This window comes from Schistocerca nitens, chromosome 6 (assembly GCF_023898315.1).
Source record: "Schistocerca nitens isolate TAMUIC-IGC-003100 chromosome 6, iqSchNite1.1, whole genome shotgun sequence".
Lineage (NCBI taxonomy): Eukaryota > Metazoa > Arthropoda > Insecta > Orthoptera > Acrididae > Schistocerca > Schistocerca nitens.
Window position 1 is genome coordinate 234,847,776 of NC_064619.1, and position 10,346 is coordinate 234,858,121.

Genomic DNA, 10,346 nt, shown 5'->3' on the forward strand with positions numbered 1-10,346 from the left:
CGGCCGGCTGCCTGGCTGTGCGCCAGACACCTCTGTCTTAGATGTGAGGAGTGGAGGAGTCGGGACAGCCGCCGCTTCCGGCAGTTAATACGAGACGTGCGGGGTTTACGCCGCAGCCACCTAATCAAGCTCTCGGGAGTTAAGTACCGCGTTAAACACCTCCTCTGACGGTGTAGAGGACACCGCCAGCGCGAGTCTCCCTCACTACTCTGACGTGCTGTGTGACTTCTTGTACTGGATGGATATAATTAAAGTGCAACTGCTCACTGGCGCCCTGTGGGGACTGCAATTTTTCGTATGACAACTAAACGTGGTAGATATGCAGCTAAATTAATCCGGAACCGATTTACGCTGGAAAGAAAATTGGTTTCAATTTTGGCCACGAGGAGCTAATTTGGCGCTGTACAGCACCTCGTCTCTGGTGCTCATACTGAAAAAATTGCAGAAGCAGCAGTTAGTAATAAAATCAACATTATGCCTTCGTCATCCATTACACGTGAAACCATTTCTATACGTCTTTCTTGCACAAAATGGTTCAAATGGCTCTGAGCACTATGGGACTTAACATCTATGGTCATCAGTCCCCAAGAACTTACAACTACTTAAACCTAACTAACCTAAGGACATAACACAACACCCAGCCATCACGAGGCAGAGAAAATCCCTGACCCCGCCGGGAATCTTTCTTGCACACACAGTGTCAGATTTGCACCAGGGGGCCAAAACTGGAATTAATTTTTTCCAGCGTAAATGTGTTTCCCATTAACGCATTAGAATATCTACCAAGATTCGATGCCATACGATAATTACATCCCACACTGGAACTTTGGGGGTACCTGCACTTCAAATTATAACCTCACGATACCACACAAATCATGGTGTTGATAACGTTTCTTATTCTATGACGGAAAAAGTGAATTACAGACATCGTCAGAATAACTTAAAAAATCTGCTGAAGTTGGTGTCAAACAACTCAGTGTGCACAAATTACCATACTTCGCCAAAGCGACGCGTAACACTACCATCAGCCTTCATAACTTCGCCGTGTTGCTGCGTCTTCGACTACATAACGTTTTGAATGTAGGAAACATCACGGTATATAATAAATCCCCTAGGATCTTTTTCATCACCTTGAGACTTTTCGCGACAATCCTAAAACGCACTTATCTAGTCATCCGCAGTAGACACGCACCCTTCCGCAGCTTTAAAACTCTCTTCTTCAAACCTACATGCCCTTATGCCAAATGATAATAAAATATGTCCTTCTGCGTAATTCGTCGGCCATCACACTTTACAATATTACATCTGTTCATCCATCCTACGAAATGTTTCTTTAATTTTCCCGCCTATCGTAGCTGCTTGTACAGCATTTATTTGTCCTCTAGCCATTCTTACTTTTATGTATACCTGACATTGTTAGTCTGGGGACGATCTGCAATATGTGATAACTGAAGAAAATTGCACAAGCCAAGGGCGCTAAAAAATGCAATGAAATGCTTTTTTAGCGATCTTGCTCGAGAAGGTTTCTTCAGTTATCATTCCTGCTTTCGCCATTTTGCACTTTCCGTCAGTCTTATTTTTAGATTTTTGTAACCCCTTTTGCGTACTCTAGTAAACCATTACACATTCAGAGGATGTCAGTCATTGGTATAAATAATCAATGGACACTGTAAAAAGTAAACTTATTCGTGCATTTATAAATTATGTCCCAGCGATAGCTGCACAGAAGTAGCGAAATAGACGCCGCAGAAAAAAACAACGTCACAAACAATGAACGTTGAGCTCTATAGAAGCTCTCCTGGAAACATCCCCCAGGCTGTGGCTAAGCCATGTCTCCGCTATATCCTTTCTTTCAGGAGTGTTAGTTCTGCAAGGTTCGGAGGAGAGCTTCTGTAAAGTTTGGAAGGTAGGAGACGAGATACTGGCAGAAGTAAAGCTGTGAGTACCGGGCGTGAGTCGTGCTTCGGTAGCTCAGATGGTAGAGCACTTGTCCGCGAAAGGCAAAGGTTCCGAGTTCGAGTCTCGGTCGGGCACACAGTTTTAATTTGCCAGGAAGTTTCAGGGTAAGTGTACTTTATGGTTTTATGTCATGAGGACAGTTGTTAACCTAACTCCTCACTGTCAAGAGTCGAAGTTAATGTTAAGATAACAAACAGAGTTTGGGACAAGATATTTACCTCACTGTACGTTAAAATTACTTTCAACATTCGTTTCTTTATCATTTTGCACTGACAACCGTTAATTTAAACAGTATATTCAAACTGCAAACTCAACGGCTTTCTGTTTAATGAGTCGATTTCCGACAGAGTCTGGTGTTAAACTAAATATTCATTGACAACTGCCGACACAGTTTAACCAGGGCAACGTTTGGGAAAAATGACGTATCAATAAGGAAGGAATTAAAATATTAAATATTCAATTTCGAAATAATACTCGAAATCCGGGTGAAATTTTTGGCAGTCTCTCACAGAATGCAGAAAAACAATCATGTCTGTACTATCATGAATTACATTTCAGTTACCTAGTACAATGGCATTATCTCACTTTTTCAGTCTTTCTTGTCACGTCAGATAGCAGTTTATCAGTAACTGAGAATAGCAATAACTACACTGCGTCAGCATACATTATCTGAGAACAAAACGTGAGTTCTTTTATCTCGAACTAAAAATTACCGCACAACGTACTTTATGAAAACAAGTAATCTCTAGAATAACTGATCTAAATAAAACGAATTTTAGATTTTATGATGATAAATTGGCAGTTCTTATCAAACTGACGAAACTTATAATTCTGATGGGAAGCAAACATGGAAGTTCGAGGTTTAACGGAGAACAAAGTCGGTGAGGGAACAGATTCGAAAGGAAATAGGTCGTGTTCGTTTCAAGGGATCCATTTCCGCATTTGCTGTAAGCGATTCTTTGAAATCAAGCAAACGCTGTATTTGGATGGTTGGACGAAGATTTGAACCACGATCCTCGCATATGTTAGTCCACTGTTTTAACCCCTGCTGTGCCTGCCTCAATAAGTACAAAGTAGTCGAGGTTATTCTAGATAATGAACAGTTCTAGACAATAAGTAAACATAATAATTTTTGTCCTTAACAGAGCTTCCACACTGGATAAAAGTTCTATCCCAACTAACATTCACCTGCATTGAAATTCCTATCATACCATGATACAACCACACCGTCCATTAATTCTTAGTAATGCACAAGAATAAAGATGCCAACTATGTTGTAATTATTATCACTTCTGCCTGTATGAATGACAATCTCAGGCACGAAACGTCAAAAATAATATTCACTGAACGCAAGTAATTGGCTAACGAATGGTTATCCTTATTTACGCTGGTAAAAGGCAGTCATGTAGTGATGTTTAGTCACTGAAAGGTTATGAGGAAATCAGCCTCAGAATCCTACGACGCCGCCAAAGCAAATTTATGCCATGTTGCAGAGATATCGTAAGAGATCTAGCATACCTATACGTAAAAAAGGATTCATTGTCCACATAACATTGCTAGGCCATTCTGCATCCACTCATATAAAACAGCTATGACGGATATAGCTTAGTGTTCTTCATCATTTGCAATACGCAAAATTCTCTGATGTCTGTTCTTCTAGTAACGTACTGTCTCTCCGAATTTAACGAATTCTAAATTGACGTACGATAATTAAGAACTCACGAAACATTCGCTGTAAGTAAAATATTTTTTCATCGCAGACTGAAGTGTGTTAGAACAGCGCGGGTTGCCAAAAACTAATATCTTGATTCAGCTCGTAATTTTAACATTACTATTTAAATCTTCTGTAAGCATACAATTAATTGATAATGAAAATTAGCAATCGATACTTAAAGGCTGAAACATAAGTCAAAGAAACAGCTGAAAATATTACGAAATTCCCTTCTAAACTCAGTTCAACATATTGTATATAATTTATCTGTCGGATGTTTCAGATATACGTGAATTACAACCTAAGCTGAATGATGGAGCGCTGCGAACCAATTAACATTTGATACTTGAGCAACAGATAAACCTAATTACCGATTCATATGGATACTGTCAGATTTAAAATGCACAAAAAATGCTACAAAAGAGGAGTAAAAGGTCCATTGGTCTCGTGAGTTATTCATAAAGTGAAGTGCACAAGAGGCTGAACTTAGTTCGAGCAATAATAAATAAACGACTATATTCAAAGAAGGCACTGTGCTCACTGGTGCACGCTAATTTCTACTGCAGTCTCTCTATCAAGCGACAGCGTTTGTGAAGAGTCCTTTATTCCAATGAAATGCGGAAGCCGGTATGACCCCACGTAAAATCTATTACTCATAACAGCGGAACGTATACCTGACGCAATTAACGAAGCTGAGCCTCAAATCAAACGCATTATCTCTACAGAACAGCGATTAAAATTAATTGGGTTCACATGCCAAATAGCAAAACCTCTGTTGCTACAGCCAATTGGAAATTCTGTGTGTGGTATTTGGCAAGTAATGCCATATGCAGCTCAGATGCAGAGGAATAACGATTTACATGACGTGAATGTTGCAGTGCGTTGCAAAGATTTACTTTATTACAGGATCTGGATGCAGCGGAGTAGTTTCATAGAAGCGGCAATAAAGGCAGCCAATAACGAAGTCACGTTTGCAATTTGCGGGTTGTGAGTCAATTAGTTGTATTTTTTAGATTCCAGAAGTGTTTAGTAGTCCATCTGAATGTGAAACGTATGTTTCAGTTTAGTTTCCCCGATACACAAAGAGTAGTAGCGCAACTAGATTTGAAGTTCCGCAATAGATCCTAGAGATACGCAAGTGATGAATATGAAGTAATAGTATCTAGGATCGTAAATGGCAAAAAGTGAAACAGTGCTGATTTAATTCAGTAAAGAAATTTTGAATGTAGTATAATACTCTTTTGTATGTACTATCATACTACCTAATTTTCATATGTCTTTTAGTTCCAGTTATGAAAGTCATGTACAGGGTGAAAAGTATTTAAACCGACAAACTCTTGGAGGTTGTAGGGGACATCAAAACAAATATTTTTCCCTAATGTCATTTTTTCCTATGAGGAGTATTTGAACCGGTACAGGAAGATTTCTGTGGCGGCAAATTAATTGAACCAACAAACATTTTTCCATTCTTTGATGACCAAGAGACAACACATTAACACAACCCAGTTTCAATTACTTTCTGCCATTCCACGTTTCTGGGAACCGTCGGTCCAGGAACCGACGCACACGACGACTGAAATGTGCCGGCGCCCCATCATGTTGGAACCACATGCGTTGTCTTGTAGGATTCAAATGACTCTGAGCACTATGTGACTTAACTTCTTAGGTCATCAGTCCCCTAGAACTTAGAACTACTTAAACCTAACTAACCTAAGGACATCACACATCCATGCCAGAGGCAGGATTCGAACCTGCGATCGTAGCGGTCGCGCGGTTCCAGACTGTAGCGCCTAGAACCGCTCGGCCACTTCGGCCAGCTATGTTGTAGGGAGCGGGACGTCTTCCAGCAATTCTGGCAATGCTCTGGCGAGAAAATTATAATAGTGCCTGCCATTTAATGGACTAGGTAGCAGATGCGGCCCAATTAAACAGTCCCCAACAACACCGACCGACACATTAACGAAGAACCGCACTTGATGAGCGCCAGTAACTGTGGCATGTGGGTTATCCTCACTCCAAACATGCGAATTGTGCATGTTGAAGACTCCATCACGCCCGAATGTTGCTTCATCGGTAAACAACACAGAGAATGGAAATGTAGGATGCATTTCACAGTGTTCCAGGTACCACTGCGAAAACTGTGCTCTGGGTGGATAATCAGCTGGTTCCAGGTTGTGGACACGCTGTAAGTGAAATGGACGTAACAAATGCTCTCGAAGGACTGTTCTTACATTCATCTTATTGTTACGTGCAATTGCACGAGGGCTGATTGAAGCCACATGCTGCAAGACAGCTTCCTCAAAATTGCAGCGTTCTTATCGTGCGACGGCGTCCTTATCCAGGTAATCTGCTAAATGACCCGGTCTGAGGCAGACGTTGGTACACAGCAGCAAAGGTCGTATGATGCTGGATACGGCGATTAGGATATTGTTGTTGATAAACCCGCTATGCAGCTCGCCCATTGTGGTGCGCTACGTAGTACGCACCAACCATATCTGTGTACTCACTCCAGGTGTATCGCTCCATTAGTAAACAGAGACAATGCACTACTACACTGGTGTACGGCAGTTACCTACAACTGAAGAGCATAATACGCCCTCTAACAACTGAAGATCGTAATACGGCGACTAAAAACTGAAGAGCGTAATACGGCCTCCACCGGTTTAAATAATCCTCATAGGAAAAAATGATATTAGGGAAAACTATTTGTTTTGATGTCCCATACAACCTTCCAGAGTTTGTCGGTTTAAATACTTTTCACCCTGTATATCTCAGTTCGATTAGTTTCAGCTCAGGTAGCACATGGCAACTCCTCTCCTGACGTCTTCCCTTGGTTTGTCTGTACCTTTAAGTTTCCATTAGCAGCAAGTATTGTATGGCAGAGATTGCTACATCCCTCCACACCCATGACCACGTCCCGCTGCCTAACTGATTATGCGTGGTCTGATACGGCCACTATGGTGTGACAAATGATTACGGCTCTGAAGAACACAATTAGACTTTAATATTCTTTTGTTGCACGATACATACACTGTTATGCATAACGTTTAATAGTTAGTCTTCTCAGCGTCTATAAATACTGTAAAAAGGAAGAAGGACTGAAGATTAGGAGCTGTCGCGTCGTTGGAGACGAGGTCCAAGGAATGGCTGCACAAGCTATGGTTGGACAAGGATAGAGACGGGGACAGGGACAGGGGACGGGGGGGGGGGGGGGGGGGGGCAATCTGTGGTGTCTTTTCTAAAGCAAAACCTCACATTCGCCCAAAGGGCTATTTACGAAAACCATGGAGAATTTAAATTTGGAAAGCCGAACGGTTATTCCATTGTCACTAATCCTGTATTAGTGACCTGCACTTTAAAATACCACGCCAACTCTATAGTTATTGAAGCTGCAATTGCACGCATTCTAGTACAATACAACACTGTCTTTCTTCTCTTCCTCGCAACATAAAATGGTTCGTAGTACAAGAGTAGGTTTTTCAACAGGTTATTTATATCTGTTTTTGGCATTTTCAGGTAAATTTGATTACTGGCGTTACTAATTTAGCACCATGACCATTCTAGAGGTCTAGATGAAATATGTTTGTGCTATGAAAACTCAGCCGAATAATAACACATACAGTGAGCTACTGAAGACCGTTACGTATTATTTAACACTGTTATACAGTTTTTTGTACATTGCATTTCAGTCATTGTTCCTTCACACAGGCAAAATCAAATTTATGCATTATACACTACTGGCCATTACAATGGCTACATCAAGAAGGAATGCAGATAATAAACGGGTACTCATTGGACAAATACATTATACTGGAACAGACATGTGATTACATTTTCACGCAATTTGGGTGCATAGATCCTGAGAAATCTGTACCCAGAACAACCACCTCTGGCCATAATAACGGCCTTGATACGCCTGGGCAATGAGTCAAACAGAGCTTAGATGGCGTGTACAGGTACAGCTGCCCATGCAGCTTCAATACGATACTACAGTTCATCAAGAGTAGTGACTGGCGTATTGTGACGAGCCAGTTGCTCGGCCACCATTGACCAGACGCTTTCAATTGGTGAGAGATCTGGAGAATGTGCTGGCCAGGACAGCAGTCGAACATTTTCTGTATCCAGGAAGGACCGTACAGGAGCTGCAACATGCTTTCGTGCATTATCCTGCTGAAATGTAGGGTTTCGCAAGGGTAGAGCCACGGGTCGTAACACATCTGAAGTGTAACGTCCACTGTTCAAAGTGCCGTCAATGCGAACAAGAGGTAACCGAGACGTGTAACCAATGGCACCCCATACCATCACGCCGGGTGATACTCCAGTATGGCGATGACGAATACACGCTTCCAGTGTGCGTTCGCCGCTATGTCGCCAAACACGGATGCGACCATCATGATGCTGTAAACAGAACCTGGATTCATCCGAAAAAATGACGTTTTGCCATTCATGCACCCAGGTTCGTCGTTGAGTACACCATCGCAGGCGCTCCTGTCTGTGATGCAGCGTCAAGGGTAATCGCAGCCATGGTCTCGAGCTGATAGTCCATGCTGCTGCAAACGTCGTCGAACTGTTCGTGCAGATGGTTGTCTCGCAAACGTACCCATCTGTTGACTCAGGGATCGAGACGTGGCTGCACGATCCGTTACAGCCATGCGGATAAGATGCCTGTCATCTCGACTGCTAGTGATGCGAGGCCGTTGGGTTAAAGCACGGCGTTCCGTATTACCCTCCTGAACCCATCGATTCCATATTCTGATAACAGTCATTGGCTCTCGACCAACACGAGCAGCAATGTCGCGATACGATTAACTGAAATCGCGATAGGCCACAATCCGCCCTTTATCAAAGTCGAAAACGTGATGGTACGCATTTCTCCTCCTTACACGAGGCATCACAACAACGTTTCACCAGGCAACGCCGGTCAACTGAAAAGCTAGTCATTTGCATATCACAGCATCTTCTTCCTGTCGGTTAAATTTCGCGTCTGTAGCACGTCATCTTCGTGATGTAGCAATTTTAATGGCCAGTAGTGTATCTTGTTGAAGTTGGTTGCAGTTTAGTGCTTGTATGTCTGCACGTTACTTAACCTGTGGTGATTCAACATGATGAAGCCAAACTCACATTATTTAGACACGGGAATTGATAAGTGAGATATGAAATGAATAGAAAAGTTCCTTAAAATCAGTCCCTTGTTGCGGCGCTTCGTCAGTACTTGTACTTCGTTATTACAGAAAGATTGGTAGTGAAGAGTACAACGATAGAATTGGTATATTGGGTGGTTTTGACGTCTATACCTGATGATATCTTTCTGACCTAGGTCTTGAAGCTGGAGGTAATTAATGAGACGTTGCCTGCCGTTTGAGCAGGTCTCGCTCAGGATTTCGCATTCTGTCTCTGATGTGGCGGCGGCTGCAGGCTAAGTGCGTTATGACATGTGTCGCGCGCAGTTAGCTGCCTCATTTCCATTTACAAGCCCGCACGCCGAGATCCGGTGCTTGCGGCGAGTAGTGGCTGTTAATACAAGCTGCGTGACGGCGCAGTCTGGATCCTACAAAGGGGTTGCTGCGTGGCGGCCGTAGAATCGCTAATACGAAGATGGCGTAGGTGCTGATCACGGAATTTTATAAATGTGTGCGTCAGATACCGCATTGCTTGAAGCATACACTGAGGTGGGATAGCGATAATTACTTACGCACACATGGAGATGGATGTAGTGTCGGGTACACAAGGCATGAAATGGCAGTGCATTGGCGGAGCTGTCACTGTTACTCAGGTGATTCACGTGAAAAGCTTTTCGATGTAATTATGGCTGCACGACGCGAATTAAGACTCTGAACACGGGTTGGTGGATTGAGCTGGACGCATTGGATATTCCATTTCGGAAATCGTTGGGAAATTCAATATTCCGAGAACAACAGCGTCAAGAGTGTGCTAAAAATACCACATTTCACGCATCACTTCTCACCACAGACAACGCAGTAGCCGACGGCCTTCACGTAACGACCGAGAGCAGCCCCGTTTTCGTAGATTTGTCAGTGCTAACAGACAAGCAACTCTGCGTGAAATTACCGCAGACATCAATGTGGGACGCACGATGAACGCGTCCGTTAGGACAGAGCAGTGAAATCTGGTGTTAATGGGCTATGGCAGCAGACGAGCGATACTAGCTTCTCTGCTAGCAGCACGACATCGCCTGCAGCGCCTCGCCTCGGCTCCTGACCATATCGGTTGGATCCTAGACTACTGGATAACGGTGGCCTGATCACATAAGTCCTGATTTCAGTTGGTAAGAGCTGATGACAGTGCTAGAGTGCTGCGTAGCCGCCACGAAGCCGTAGAGCCAAGTAGTCAACAAGCCCTATGCAAGGAATTGGTGGCTCCATAATGAAATGGGCTGTGTTTATATGGAATGAACTGGGTCCTCTTATCCAACAAAATCTGTAATTGATTGGAAATGGTTATGTACGGCTACTTGGAGACCATTTACAGATATTCATGGACTTCATGTTCCAAACAACGATGGAATTATCACCGGGCCACAAGTGTTCGCGATTGGTTTCAAGAACATTCTGGAAACTTCGAGCGAATGACCGCCCGACATGAATCCAATCGCACATTTATGGGGCAAAATCAGAAGTCAGTTCGTGCACAAAATCCTGCACTGGCAACAATGCAG